Source organism: Heterodontus francisci, chromosome 29 (assembly GCF_036365525.1).
Source record: "Heterodontus francisci isolate sHetFra1 chromosome 29, sHetFra1.hap1, whole genome shotgun sequence".
NCBI lineage: Eukaryota > Metazoa > Chordata > Chondrichthyes > Heterodontiformes > Heterodontidae > Heterodontus > Heterodontus francisci.
Window position 1 is genome coordinate 72114630 of NC_090399.1, and position 16694 is coordinate 72131323.

The following is a 16694-nucleotide window of genomic DNA, read 5'->3' on the forward strand; positions in this document are numbered from 1 at the left end:
TGTTGATGTGGATGAACAGTCTCAGGAACAATAGCTCTGGTGTTGATGTGGATGAACAGTCTCAGGAACAATAGCTCTGGTGTTGATGTGGATGAACAGTCTCAGGAACAATAGCCCTGGTGTTGATGTGGGTTAACAGTCTCAGGAACAATAGTCCTGGTGTTGATGTACATGAACAGTCTCAGGAACAATAGCTCTGTTTTTGATGTGGTTCAACAGTCTCAGGAACAATAACCCTGGTGTTGATGTAGATGAACAGTCTCAGGAACAATAGCCCTGGTGTTGATGTGGATGAACAGTCTCAGGAACAATATCCCTGGTGTTGATGTGGATGAACAGTGTCAGGAACAATTGACCTTGTGTTGATGTGGATGAACAGTGTCAGGAACAATAGTTCTGTTGTTGATGTGGATGAACAGTCTCAGGAACAATAGCCCTTGAGTTGATGTGCATGAACAGTCTCAGGAACAATAGCACTTGTGTTGATGTGGATGAACAGTCTCAGGAACAATAGCCCTTGTGTTGATGTGGATGAACATTGTCAGGAACAATAGTTCTGTTGTTGATGTGGATGAACAGTCTCAGGAACAATGGCCCTGGTGTTGATGTGGATGAACATTGTCAGGAACAATAGCACTGGTGTTGATGTGGATGAACAGTCTCAGGAACAATAGCCCTGGTGTTGATGTGGATGAACATTGTCAGGAACAATAGCTCTGTTGTTGACGTGGATGAACAGTCTCAGGAACAATAGCCCTGGTGTTGATGTGGATAAACATTGTCAGGAACAATAGCTCTGTTGTTGATGTGGATGAACAGTCTCAGGAACAATAGCCCTTGTGTTGATGTGGATGAACAGTGTCAGGAACAATAGTCCTGTTGTTGATGTGGATGAACAGTCTCAGGAACAAAAGCCCTTGTGTTGATGAGGATGAACAGTCTCAGGAACAATAGTCCTGTTGTTGATGTGGATGAACAGTCTCAGGAACAATAGCCCTTGAGTTGATGTGGATGAACAGTGTCAGGAACAATAGTCCTGTTGTTGATGTGGATGAACAGTCTCAGGAACAAAAGCCCTGGTTTTGATGTGGATGAACAGTCTCAGGAATAATAGCCCTGGTATTGATGTGGTTGAACAGTCTCAGGAACAATAGCCCGTGTGTTGATGTTGATGAATAGTCTCAGGAACAATAGCCCTGGTGTTGATGTGGATGAACAGTCTCAGGAACAATAGCTCTGGTGGTGATGTTGATGAATAGTCTCAGGAACAATAGCCCTGGTGTTGATGTTGATGAACAGTCTCAGGAACATTAGCCCTAGTGTTGATGTGGATGAACAGTGTCAGGAACAATAGTCCTGTTGTTGATGTGGATGAACTGTCTCATGAACAATAGCCCTGGTTTTGATGTGGATGAGCAGTGTCAGGAACAATAGCTCTGGCGTTGATGTGGATGAACAGTCTCAGGAACAATAAACCTCGTGTTGATGTGGATGAACAGTCTCAGGAACAATAGCCTTGGTGTTGATGTGGATGAACAGTCTCAGGAACAATAGCCCTGGTGCTGATGTGGATGAACAGTATCAGGGACAATATTCCTGGTGTTGATGTGGATGAACAGTCCAGGAACAATAGTCCTGGTGTTGATGTGGATGAACAGTCTCAGGAACAACAGCCCTGGTGTTGATGTGAATGAACAGTCTCAAGAACAATAGCTCTGGTGTTGATGTGGATGAACAATCTCAGGAACAATAGCTCTGGTTGATGTGGATGAACAGTCTCAGGAACAATAGCTCTGGTGTTGATGTGGATGAACAGTCTCAGGAACAATAGCCCTGGTGTTGATGTACATGAACAGTCTCAGGAACAATAGCCCTGGTGTTGATGTACATGAACAGTCTCAGGAACAATAGCCCTGGTGTTGATGTGGTTGAACAGTCTCAGGAACAATAGCCCTGGTGTTGATGTAGATGAACAGTCTCAGGAACAATAGCCCTGGTGTTGATGTGGATGAACAGTGTCAGGAACAATTGACCTTGTGTTGATGTGGATGAACAGTGTCAGGAACAATAGTTGTGTTGTTGATGTGGATGAACAGTCTCAGGAACAATAGCCCTTGAGTTGATGTGGATGAACAGTCTCAGGAACAATAGCGCTTCAGTTGATGTGGATAAACATTCTCAGGAACAATAGCTCTGTTGTTGATGTGGATGAACAGTCTCAGGAACAATAAACCTCGTGTTGATGTGGATGAACAGTCTCAGGAACAATAGCCTTGGTGTTGATGTGGATGAACAGTCTCAGGAACAATAGCCCTGGTGTTGATGTGGATGAACAGTATCAGGAACAATAGTCCTGGTGTTGATGTGGATGAACAGTCCAGGAACAAAAGTCCTGGTGTTGATGTGGATGAACAGTCTCAGGAACAACAGCCCTGGTGTTGATGTGAATGAACAGTCTCAGGAACAATAGCTCTGGTGTTGATGTGGATGAACAGTCTCAGGAACAATAGCTCTGGTTGATGTGGATGAACAGTCTCAGGAACAATAGCTCTGGTGTTGATGTGGCTGAACAGTCTCAGGAACAATAGCCCTGGTTTTGATGTACATGAACAGTCTCAGGAACAATAGCTCTGTTGTTGATGTGGATGAACAGTCTCAGGAACAATAGCCCTGGTGTTGATGTAGATGAACAGTCTCAGGAACAATAGCCCTGGTGTTGATGTGGTTGAACAGTCTCAGGAACAATAGCCCTGGTGTTGATATAGATGAACAGTCTCAGGAAAAATAGCCCTGGTGTTGATGTAGATGAACAGTCTCAGGACCAATAGCCCTGGTGTTGATGTGGATGAACAGTGTCAGGAACAATTGACCTTGTGTTGATGTGGATGAACAGTCTCAGGAACAATAGTTGTGTTGTTGATGTGGATGAACAGTCTCAGGAACAATAGCCCTTGAGTTGATGTGGATGAACAGTCTCAGGAACAATAGCCCTTCAGTTGATGTGGATAAACATTCTCAGGAACAATAGCTCTGTTGTTGATGTGGATGAACAGTCTCAGGAACAATAGCCCTGGTGTTGATGTGGATGAACAGTCTCAGGAACAATAGCCCTGGTGTTGATGTGGATAAACAATGTCAGGAACAATAGCTCTGTTGTTGATGTGGATGAACTGTCTCAGGAACAATAGTCCTTGTTCTAATGTGGATGAACAGTCTCAGGAAAAATAGTCCTGGTGTTGATGTGGATGAACAGTCTCAGGAACAATAGCCCTGGTGTTGATGTGGATGAACAGTCTCAGGAACAATAGACCTTGTTCTAATGTGGATGAACAGTCTCATGAACAATAGCTCTGGTGTTGATGTGGCTGAACAGTCTCAGGAACAATAGCCCTGGTTTTGATGTACATGAACAGTCTCAGGAACAATAGCTCTGTTGTTGATGTGGATGAACAGTCTCAGGAACAATAGCCCTGGTGTTGATGTAGATGAACAGTCTCAGGAACAATAGCCCTGGTGTTGATGTGGTTGAACAGTCTCAGGAACAATAGCCCTGGTGTTGATATAGATGAACAGTCTCAGGAAAAATAGCCCTGGTGTTGATGTAGATGAACAGTCTCAGGACCAATAGCCCTGGTGTTGATGTGGATGAACAGTGTCAGGAACAATTGACCTTGTGTTGATGTGGATGAACAGTCTCAGGAACAATAGTTGTGTTGTTGATGTGGATGAACAGTCTCAGGAACAATAGCCCTTGAGTTGATGTGGATGAACAGTCTCAGGAACAATAGCCCTTCAGTTGATGTGGATAAACATTCTCAGGAACAATAGCTCTGTTGTTGATGTGGATGAACAGTCTCAGGAACAATAGCCCTGGTGTTGATGTGGATGAACAGTCTCAGGAACAATAGCCCTGGTGTTGATGTGGATAAACAATGTCAGGAACAATAGCTCTGTTGTTGATGTGGATGAACTGTCTCAGGAACAATAGTCCTTGTTCTAATGTGGATGAACAGTCTCAGGAAAAATAGTCCTGGTGTTGATGTGGATGAACAGTCTCAGGAACAATAGCCCTGGTGTTGATGTGGATGAACAGTCTCAGGAACAATAGACCTTGTTCTAATGTGGATGAACAGTCTCAGGAACAATAGCTCTGGTGTTGATGTGGATGAACAGTGTCAGGAACAATAGTCCTGGTGTTGATGTGGATGAACATTCTCAGGAACAATAGCCCTGGTGTTGATGTGGATGAACAGTCTCAGGAACAACAGCCCTGGTGTTGATGTGAATGAACAGTCTCAGGAACAATAGCTCTGGTGTTGATGTGGATGAACAGTCTCAGGAACAATAGCCCTGGTGTTGATGTGGATGAACAGTCTCAGGAACAAAAGCTCTGGTGTTGATGTGGATGAACAGTCTCAGGAACAATAGCTCTGGTGTTGATGTGGATGAACAGTCTCAGGAACAATAGCCCTGGTGTTGATGTACATGAACAGTCTCAGGAACAATAGCTCTGTTGTTGATGTGGTTCAACAGTCTCAGGAACAATAACCCTGGTGTTGATGTAGATGAACAGTCTCAGGAACAATAGCCCTGGTGTTGATGTGGATGAACAGTCTCAGGAACAATATCCCTGGTGTTGATGTGGATGAACAGTGTCAGGAACAATTGACCTTGTGTTGATGTGGATGAACAGTGTCAGGAACAATAGTTCTGTTGTTGATGTGGATGAACAGTCTCAGGAACAATAGCCCTTGAGTTGATGTGGATGAACAGTCTCAGGAACAATAGCCCTTGTGTTGATGTGGATGAACAGTCTCAGGAACAATAGCCCTTGTGTTGATGTGGATGAACATTGTCAGGAACAATAGTTCTGTTGTTGATGTGGATGAACAGTCTCAGGAACAATGGCCCTGGTGTTGATGTGGATGAACATTGTCAGGAACAATAGCACTGGTGTTGATGTGGATGAACAGTCTCAGGAACAATAGCCCTGGTGTTGATGTGGATGAACATTGTCAGGAACAATAGCTCTGTTGTTGACGTGGATGAACAGTCTCAGGAACAATAGCCCTGGTGTTGATGTGGATAAACATTGTCAGGAACAATAGCTCTGTTGTTGATGTGGATGAACAGTCTCAGGAACAATAGCCCTTGTGTTGATGTGGATGAACAGTGTCAGGAACAATAGTCCTGTTGTTGATGTGGATGAACAGTCTCAGGAACAAAAGCCCTTGTGTTGATGAGGATGAACAGTCTCAGGAACAATAGTCCTGTTGTTGATGTGGATGAACAGTCTCAGGAACAATCGCCCTTGAGTTGATGTGGATGAACAGTGTCAGGAACAATACTCCTGTTGTTGATGTGGATGAACAGTCTCAGGAACAAAAGCCCTGGTTTTGATGTGGATGAACAGTCACAGGAATAATAGCCCTGGTATTGATGTGGTTGAACAGTCTCAGGAACAATAGCCCTTGTGTTGATGTTGATGAATAGTCTCAGGAACAATAGCCCTGGTGTTGATGTGGATGAACAGTCTCAGGAACAATTGCTCTGGTGGTGATGTTGATGAATAGTCTCAGGAACAATAGCCCTTGTGTTGATGTTGATGAATAGTCTCAGGAACAATAGCCCTGGTGTTGATGTGGATGAACAGTCTCAGGAACAATAGCTCTGGTGGTGATGTTGATGAATACTCTCAGGAACAATAGCCCTGGTGTTGATGTGGATGAACAGTGTCAGGAACAATAGTCCTGTTGTTGATGTGGATGAACTGTCTCATGAACAATAGCCCTGGTTTTGATGTGGATGAGCAGTGTCAGGAACAATAGCCCTGGCGTTGATGTGGATGAACAGTCTCAGGAACAATAAACCTCGTGTTGATGTGGATGAACAGTCTCAGGAACAATAGCCTTGGTGTTGATGTGGATGAACAGTCTCAGGAACAATAGCCCTGGTGTTGATGTGGATGAACAGTGTCAGGAACAATAGCCTTGGTGTTGATGTGGATGAATATTGTCAGGAACAATAATCCTGGTGTTGATGTGGATGAACAGTCTCAGGAACAATAGTCCTGGTGTTGATGTGGATGAACAGTCTCAGGAACAATAGTTCTGTTGTTGATGTGGATGAACAGTGTCAGGAACAATAGCCTTGGTGTTGATGTGGATGAACAGTCTCAGGAACAATAGCCCTGGTGTTGATGTGGATGAACAGTGTCAGGAACAATAGTCCTGGTGTTGATGTGGATGAACAGTCTCAGGAACAATAGTCCTGGTGTTGATGTGGATGAACAGTCTCAGGAACAACAGCCCTGGTGTTGATGTGAATGAACAGTCTCAGTAACAGGAGCTCTGGTGTTGATGTGGATGAACAGTCTCAGGAACAATAGCTCTGGTGTTGATGTGGATGAAAAGTCTCAGGAACAATAGTCCTGGTGTTGATGTGGATGAACAGTCTCAGGAACAATAGCCTTGGTGTTGATGTGGATGAACAGTCTCAGGAACAATAGCCCTTGAGTTGATGTGGATGAACAGTCTCAGGAACAAAAGCCCTTGTGTTGATGTGGATGAATATTGTCAGGAACAATAATCCTGGTGTTGATGTGGATGAACAGTCTCAGGAACAGTAGTCCTGGTGTTGATGTGGATGAACAGTCTCAGGAACAATAGTTCTGTTGTTGATGTGGATGAACAGTGTCAGGAACAATAGCCTTGGTGTTGATGTGGATGAACAGTCTCAGGAACAATAGCCCTGGTGTTGATGTTGATGAACAGTGTCAGGAACAATAGTCCTGGTGTTGATGTGGATGAACAGTCTCAGGAACAATAGTCCTGGTGTTGATGTGGATGAACAGTCTCAGGAACAACAGCCCTGGTGTTGATGTGAATGAACAGTCTCAGTAACAATAGCTCTGGTGTTGATGTGGATGAACAGTCTCAGGAACAATAGCTCTGGTGTTGATGTGGATGAACAGTCTCAGGAACAATAGTCCTGGTGTTGATGTGGATGAACAGTCTCAGGAACAATAGTCCTGGTGTTGATGTGGATGAACAGTCTCAGGAACAATAGTCCTGGTGTTGATGTGGATGAACAGTCTCAGGAACAATAGTCCTTGTTCTAATGTGGATGAACAGTCTCAGGAACAATAGCCCTGGTGTTGATGTGGATAAACAGTCTCAGGAACAATAGTCCTTGTTCAAATGAGGATGAACAGTCTCAGGAACAATAGCTCTGGTGTTGATGTGGATGAACAGTCTCAGGAACAATAGCCCTGGTGTTGATGTGGATGAACAGTGTCAGGAACAATAGTCCTGGTGTTGATGTGGATGAACATTCTCAGGAACAATAGTCCTGGTGTTGATGTGGATGAACAGTCTCAGGAACAACAGCCCTGGTGTTGATGTGAATGAACAGTCTCAGGAACAATAGCTCTGGTGTTGATGTGGATGAACAGTCTCAGGAACAATAGCTCTGGTGTTGATGTGGATGAACAGTCTCAGGAACAATAGCTCTGATGTTGATGTGGATGAACAGTCTCAGGAACAATAGCCCTTGAGTTGATGTGGATGAACAGTCTCAGGAACAATAGCCCTGGTGTTGATGTACTTGAACAGTCTCAGGAACAATAGCTCTGTTGTTGATGTGGATGAACAGTCTCAGGAACAATAACCCTGGTGTTGATGTAGATGAACAGTCTCAGGAACAATATCCCTGGTGTTGATGTGGATGAACAGTGTCAGGAACGATTGACCTTGTGTTGATGTGGATGAACAGTGTCAGGAACAATAGTTCTGTTGTTGATGTGGATGAACAGTCTCAGGAACAATAGCCCTTGAGTTGATGTGGATGAACAGTCTCAGGAACAATAGCCCTGGTGTTGATGTACTTGAACAGTCTCAGGAACAATAGCTCTGTTGTTGATGTGGATGAACAGTCTCAGGAACAATAACCCTGGTGTTGATGTAGATGAACAGTCTCAGGAACAATATCCCTGGTGTTGATGTGGATGAACAGTCTCAGGAACAATAGCCCTGGTGTTGATGTGGATGAACATTGTCAGGAACAATAGCTCTGTTGTTGATGTGGATGAACAGTCTCAGGAACAATAGCCCTGGTGTTGATGTGGATGAACAGTCTCAGGAACAATAGCCCTGGTGTTGATGTGGATGAACAGTCTCAGGAACAATAGCCCTGGTGTTGATGTGGATGAACAGTGTCAGGAACAATAGTCCTGGTGTTGATGTGGATGAACATTCTCAGGAACAATAGTCCTGGTGTTGATGTGGATGAACAGTCTCAGGAACAACAGCCCTGGTGTTGATGTGAATGAACAGTCTCAGGAACAATAGCTCTGGTGTTGATGTGGATGAACAGTCTCAGGAACAATAGCTCTGGTGTTGATGTGGATGAACAGTCTCAGGAACAATAGCTCTGATGTTGATGTGGATGAACAGTCTCAGGAACAATAGCCCTTGAGTTGATGTGGATGAACAGTCTGAGGAACAATAGCCCTGGTGTTGATGTACTTGAACAGTCTCAGGAACAATGGCCCTGGTGTTGATGTGGATGAACTTTGTCAGGAACAATAGCACTGGTGTTGATGTGGATGAACAGTCTCAGGAACAATAGCCCTGGTGTTGATGTGGATGAACATTGTCAGGAACAATAGCTCTGTTGTTGATGTGGATGAACAGTCTCAGGAACAATAGCCCTGGTGTTGATGTGGATAAACATTGTCAGGAACAATAGTCCTGGTGTTGATGTGGATGAACAGTCTCAGGAACAACAGCCCTGGTGTTGATGTGAATGAACAGTCTCAGGAACAATAGCTCTGGTGTTGATGTGGATGAACAGTCTCAGGAACAATAGCCCTGGTGTTGATGTGGATGAACAGTCTCAGGAACAATAGCCCTGGTGTTGATGTGGATGAACAGTGTCAGGAACAATAGTCCTGGTGTTGATGTGGATGAACATTCTCAGGAACAATAGTCCTGGTGTTGATGTGGATGAACAGTCTCAGGAACAACAGCCCTGGTGTTGATGTGAATGAACAGTCTCAGGAACAATAGCTCTGGTGTTGATGTGGATGAACAGTCTCAGGAACAATAGCTCTGGTGTTGATGTGGATGAACAGTCTCAGGAACAATAGCTCTGATGTTGATGTGGATGAACAGTCTCAGGAACAATAGCCCTTGAGTTGATGTGGATGAACAGTCTCAGGAACAATAGCCCTGGTGTTGATGTACTTGAACAGTCTCAGGAACAATAGCTCTGTTGTTGATGTGGATGAACAGTCTCAGGAACAATAACCCTGGTGTTGATGTAGATGAACAGTCTCAGGAACAATATCCCTGGTGTTGATGTGGATGAACAGTGTCAGGAACAATAGCTCTGGTGTTGATGTGGATGAACAGTGTCAGGAACAATAGTTCTGTTGTTGATGTGGATGAACAGTCTCAGGAACAATAGCCCTTGAGTTGATGTGGATGAACAGTCTCAGGAACAATAGCCCTTGTGTTGATGTGGATGAACATTGTCAGGAACAATAGTTCTGTTGTTGATGTGGATGAACAGTCTCAGGAACAATGGCCCTGGTGTTGATGTGGATGAACTTTGTCAGGAACAATAGCACTGGTGTTGATGTGGATGAACAGTCTCAGGAACAATAGCCCTGGTGTTGATGTGGATGAACATTGTCAGGAACAATAGCTCTGTTGTTGATGTGGATGAACAGTCTCAGGAACAATAGCCCTGGTGTTGATGTGGATAAACATTGTCAGGAACAATAGTCCTGGTGTTGATGTGGATGAACAGTCTCAGGAACAACAGCCCTGGTGTTGATGTGAATGAACAGTCTCAGGAACAATAGCTCTGGTGTTGATGTGGATGAACAGTCTCAGGAACAATAGCCCTGGTGTTGATGTGGATGAACAGTCTCAGGAACAATAGCCCTGGTGTTGATGTACATGAACATTCTCAGGAACAATAGCTCTGTTGTTGATGTGGATGAACAGTCTCAGGAACAATAACCCTGGTGTTGATGTAGATGAACAGTCTCAGGAACAATATCCCTGGTGTTGATGTGGATGAACAGTCTCAGGAACAATTGACCTTGTGTTGATGTGGATGAACAGTGTCAGGAACAATAGTTCTGTTGTTGATGTGGATGAACAGTCTCAGGAACAATAGCCCTTGTGTTGATGTGGATGAACATTGTCAGGAACAATAGTTCTGTTGTTGATGTGGATGAACAGTCTCAGGAACAATGGCCCTGGTGTTGATGTGGATGAACTTTGTCAGGAACAATAGCACTGTTGTTGATGTGGATGAACAGTCTCAGGAACAATAGCCCTGGTGTTGATGTGGATAAACATTGTCAGGAACAATAGCTCTGTTGTTGATGTGGATGAACAGTCTCAGGAACAATAGCCCTTGTGTTGATGTGGATGAACAGTGTCAGGAACAATAGTCCTGTTGTTGATGTGGATGAACAGTCTCAGGAACAAAAGCCCTTGTGTTGATGTGGATGAACAGTCTCAGGAACAATAGCCCTTGTGTTGATGTGCATGAACATTGTCAGGAACAATAGTTCTGTTGTTGATGTGGATGAACAGTCTCAGGAACAATAGCCCTTGAGTTGATGTGGATGAACAGTGTCAGGAACAATAGTCCTGTTGTTGATGTGGATGAACAGTCTCAGGAACAATAGCCCTTGAGTTGATGTGGATGAACAGTGTCAGGAACAATAGCCCTGGTGTTGATGTGGATGAACAGTGTCAGGAACAATAGTCCTGGTGTTGATGTGGATGAACAGTCTCAGGAACAATAGTCCTGGTGTTGATGTGGATGAACATTGTCAGGAACAATAGCCCTTGTGTTGATGTGGATGAACAGTCTCAGGAACAACAGCCCTTGAGTTGATGTGGATGAACAGTCTCAGGAACAATAGCCCTTGTGTTGATGTGGATGAATATTGTCAGGAACAATAGTCCTGGTGTTGATGTGGATGAACAGTCTCAGGAACAATAGTCCTGGTGTTGATGTGGATGAACAGTCTCAGGAACAATAGTTCTGTTGTTGATGTGGATGAACAGTCTCAGGAACAATAGCCTTGGTGTTGATGTGGATGAACAGTCTCAGGAACAATAGCCCTGGTGTTGATGTGGATGAACAGTGTCAGGAACAATAGTCCTGGTGTTGATGTGGATGAACAGTCTCAGGAACAATAGTCCTGGTGTTGATGTGGATGAACAGTCTCAGGAACAACAGCCCTGGTGTTGATGTGAATGAACAGTCTCAGTAACAATAGCTCTGGTGTTGATGTGGATGAACAGTCTCAGGAACAATAGCTCTGGTGTTGATGTGGATGAACAGTCTCAGGAACAATAGTCCTGGTGTTGATGTGGATGAACAGTCTCAGGAACAATAGTCCTAGTGTTGATGTGGACGAACAGTCACAGGAACAATAGTCCTGGTGTTGATGTGGATGAACAGTCTCAGGAACAATAGTCCTTGTTCTAATGTGGATGAACAGTCTCAGGAACAATAGCCCTGGTGTTGATGTGGATAAACAGTCTCAGGAACAATAGTCCTTGTTCTAATGTGGATGAACAGTCTCAGGAACAATAGCTCTGGTGTTGATGTGGATGAACAGTCTCAGGAACAATAGCCCTGGTGTTGATGTGGATGAACAGTGTCAGGAACAATAGTCCTGGTGTTGATGTGGATGAACAGTCTCAGGAACAATAGTCCTGGTGTTGATGTGGATGAACAGTCTCAGGAACAACAGCCCTGGTGTTGATGTGAATGAACAGTCTCAGGAACAATAGCTCTGGTGTTGATGTGGATGAACAGTCTCAGGAACAATAGCCCTGGTGTTGATGTGGATGAACAGTCTCAGGAACAATAGCTCTGGTGTTGATGTGGATGAACAGTCTCAGGAACAATAGCTCTGGTGTTGATGTGGATGAACAGTCTCAGGAACAATAGCCCTGGTGTTGATGTTCATGAACAGTCTCAGGAACAATAGCTCTGTTGTTGATGTGGATGAACTGTCTCAGGAACAATAACCCTGGTGTTCATGTAGATGAACAGTCTCAGGAACAATATCCCTGGTGTTGATGTGGATGAACAGTGTCAGGAACAATTGACCTTGTGTTGATGTGGATGAACAGTGTCAGGAACAATAGTTCTGTTGTTGATGTGGATGAACAGTCTCAGGAACAATAGCCCTTGAGTTGATGTGGATGAACAGTCTCAGGAACAATAGCCCTTGTGTTGATGTGGATGAACATTGTCAGGAACAATAGTTCTGTTGTTGATGTGGATGAACAGTCTCAGGAACAATGGCCCTGGTGTTGATGTGGATGAACTTTGTCAGGAACAATATCCCTGGTGTTGATGTGGATGAACAGTCTCAGGAACAATAGCCCTGGTGTTGATGTGGATGAACATTGTCAGGAACAATAGCTCTGTCGTTGATGTGGATGAACAGTGTCAGTAACAATAGCCCTGGTGTTGATGTGGATAAACATTGTCAGGAACAATAGTCCTGGTGTTGATGTGGATGAACAGTCTCAGGAACAACAGCCCTGGTGTTGATGTGAATGAACAGTCTCAGGAACAATAGCTCTGGTGTTGATGTGGATGAACAGTCTCAGGAACAATAGCCCTGGTGTTGATGTGGATGAACAGTCTCAGGAACAATAGCTCTGGTGTTGATGTGGAAGAACAGTCTCAGGAACAATAGCTCTGGTGTTGATGTGGATGAACAGTCTCAGGAACAATAGCCCTGGTGTTGATGTACATGAACAGTCTCAGGAACAATAGCTCTGTTGTTGATGTGGATGAACAGTCTCAGGAACAATAACCCTGGTGTTGATGTAGATGAACAGTCTCAGGAACAATATCCCTGGTGTTGATGTGGATGAACTGTGTCAGGAACAATTGACCTTGTGTTGATGTGGATGAACAGTGTCAGGAACAATAGTTCTGTTGTTGATGTGGATGAACAGTCTCAGGAACAATAGCCCTTGAGTTGATGTGGATGAACAGTCTCAGGAACAATAGCCCTTGTGTTGATGTGGATGAACATTGTCAGGAACAATAGTTCTGTTGTTGATGTGGATGAACAGTATCAGGAACAATGGCCCTGGTGTTGATGTGGATGAACTTTGTCAGGAACATTAGCACTGGTGTTGATGTGGATGAACAGTCTCAGGAACAATAGCCCTGGTGTTGATGTGGATGAACATTGTCAGGAACAATAGCTCTGTTGTTGATGTGGATGAACAGTCTCAGGAACAATAGCCCTGGTGTTGATGTGGATAAACATTGTCAGGAACAATAGTCCTGTTGTTGATGTGGATGAAGAGTCTCAGGAACAATTGCCCTGGTGTTGATGTGAATGAACAGTGTCTGGAACAATTCCCCTTGTGTTGATGTGGATAAACAGTGTCAGGAACAATAGTTCTGTTGTTGATTTGGATGAACAGTCTCAGGAACAATAGCCCTTGAGTTGATGTGGATGAACAGTCTCAGGAACAAAAGCCCTTGTGTTGATGTGGATGAACATTGTCAGGAACAATAGTTCTGTTGTTGATGTGGATGAACAGTCTCAGGAACAATAGCCCTTGAGTTGATGTGGATAAACATTGTCAGGAACAATAGCGCTGTTGTTGATGTGGATGAACAGTCTCAGGGACAATAAACCCGATGTTGATGTGGATGAACAGTCTCAGGAACAATAGCCCTGGTGTTGATGTGGATGAACAGTCTCAGGAACAATAGCCCTGGTGTTGATGTGGATGAACAGTCTCAGGAACAATAGCCCTGGTGTTGATGTGGATAAACATTGTCAGGAACAATAGCTCTGTTGTTGATGTGGATGAACAGTCTCAGGAACAATAGCCCTTGTGTTGATGTGGATGAACAGTGTCAGGAACAATAGTCCTGTTGTTGATGTGGATGAACAGTCTCAGGAACAAAAGCCCTTGTGTTGATGTGGATGAACAGTCTCAGGAACAATAGCCCTTGTGTTGATGAGCATGAACATTGTCAGGAACAATAGTTCTGTTGTTGATGTTGATGAACAGTCTCAGGAACAATAGCCCTTGAGTTGATGTGGATGAACAGTGTCAGGAACAATAGTCCTGTTGTTGATGTGGATGAACAGTCTCAGGAACAAAAGCCCTGGTTTTGATGTGGATGAACAGTCTCAGGAATAATAGCCCTGGTATTGATGTGGTTGAACAGTCTCAGGAACCATAGCTCTGGTGGTGATGTGGATAAACATTGTCAGGAACAATAGTCCTGTTGTTGATGTGGATGAACTGTCTCAGGAACAATAGCCCTGGTGTTGATGTTGATGAAGAGTCTCAGGAACAATTGCCCTGGTGTTGATGTGAATGAACAGTGTCAGGAACAATACCCCTTGTGTTGATGTGTATAAACAGTGTCAGGAACAATAGTTCTGTTGTTGATGTGGATGAACAGTCTCAGGAACAATAGCCCTTGAGTTGATGTGGATGAACAGTCTCAGGAACAAAAGCCCTTGTGTTGATGTGGATGAACATTGTCAGGAACAATAGTTCTGTTGTTGATGTGGATGAACAGTCTCAGGAACAATAGCCCTTGAGTTGATGTGGATAAACATTGTCAGGAACAATAGCGCTGTTGTTGATGTGGATGAACAATCTCAGGGACAATAAACCTGATGTTGATGTGGATGAACAGTCTCAGGAACAATAGCCCTGGTGTTGATGTGGATGAACAGTCTCAGGAACAATAGCCCTGGTGTTGATGTGGATGAACAGTCTCAGGAACAATAGCCCTGGTGTTGATGTGGATGAACAGTCTCAGGAACAATAGCCTTGGTGTTGATGTGGATGATTCTTTTGGGCCTCCTTATCACGAGAGACAATGGATACGCGCCTGGAGGTGGTCAGCAATAGTCCTGGTGTTGATGTGGATGAACAGTCTCAGGAACAACAGCCCTGGTGTTGATGTGAATGAACAGTCTCAGGAACAATAGCTCTGGTGTTGATGTGGATGAACAGTCTCAGGAACAATAGCTCTGGTGTTGATGTGGATGAACAGTCTCAGGAACAATAGCTCTGGTGTTGATGTGGATGAACAGTCTCAGGAACAATAGCCCTGGTGTTGATGTAGATGAACAGTCTCAGGAACAATAGCTCTGGTGTTGATGTGGATGAACAGTCTCAGGAACAATAGCACTGGTGTTGATGTAGATGAACAGTCTCAGGAACAATAGCCCTGGTGTTGATGTGGATATACATTGTCAGGAACAATAGCTCTGTTGTTGATGTGGATGAACAGTGTCAGGAACAATAGCTCTGGTGTTGATGTGGATGAACAGTCTCAGGAACAATAGCTCTGGTGTTGATGTGGATGAACAGTCTCAGGAACAATAGCCCTGGTGTTGATGTACATGAACAGTCTCAGGAACAATAGCTCTGGTGTTGATGTGGATGAACAGTCTCAGGAACAATAGCACTGGTGTTGATGTAGATGAACAGTCTCAGGAACAATAGCCCTGGTGTTGATGTGGATAAACATTGTCAGGAACAATAGCTCTGTTGTTGATGTGGATGAACAGTGTCAGGAACAATTGACCTTGTGTTGATGTGGATGAACAATGTCAGGAACAATAGTTCTGTTGTTGATGTGGATGAACAGTCTCAGGAACAATAGCCCTTGAGTTGATGTGGATGAACAGTCTCAGGAACAATAGCCCTTGTGTTGATGTGGATGAACAGTGTCAGGAACAATAGTCCTGTTGTTGATGTGGATGAACAGTCTCAGGAACAAAAGCCCTTGTGTTGATGTGGATGAACAGTCTCAGGAACAATAGCCCTTGTGTTGATGTGCATGAACATTGTCAGGAACAATAGTTCTGTTGTTGATGTGGATGAACAGTCTCAGGAACAATAGCTCTGGTGTTGATGTGGATGAACAGTCTCAGGAACAATAGCTCTGGTGTTGATGTGGATGAACAGTCTCAGGAACAATAGCTCTGGTGTTGATGTGGATGAACAGTCTCAGGAACAATAGCCCTGGTGTTGATGTAGATGAACAGTCTCAGGAACAATAGCTCTGGTGTTGATGTGGATGAACAGTCTCAGGAACAATAGCACTGGTGTTGATGTAGATGAACAGTCTCAGGAACAATAGCCCTGGTGTTGATGTGGATAAACATTGTCAGGAACAATAGCTCTGTTGTTGTTGTGGATGAACAGTGTCAGGAACAATAGCTCTGGTGTTGATGTGGATGAACAGTCTCAGGAACAATAGCTCTGGTGTTGATGTGGATGAACAGTCTCAGGAACAATAGCCCTTGTGTTGATGCAGATGAACAGTCTCAGGAACAATAGCTCTGGTGTTGATGTGGATGAACAGTCTCAGGAACAATAGCACTGGTGTTGATGTAGATGAACAGTCTCAGGAACAATAGCCCTGGTGTTGATGTGGATAAACATTGTCAGGAACAATAGCTCTGTTGTTGATGTGGATGAACAGTGTCAGGAACAATTGACCTTGTGTTGATGTGGATGAACAATGTCAGGAACAATAGTTCTGTTGTTGATGTGGATGAACAGTCTCAGGAACAATAGCCCTTGAGTTGATGTGGATGAACAGTCTCAGGAACAATAGCCCTTGTGTTGATGTGGATGAAC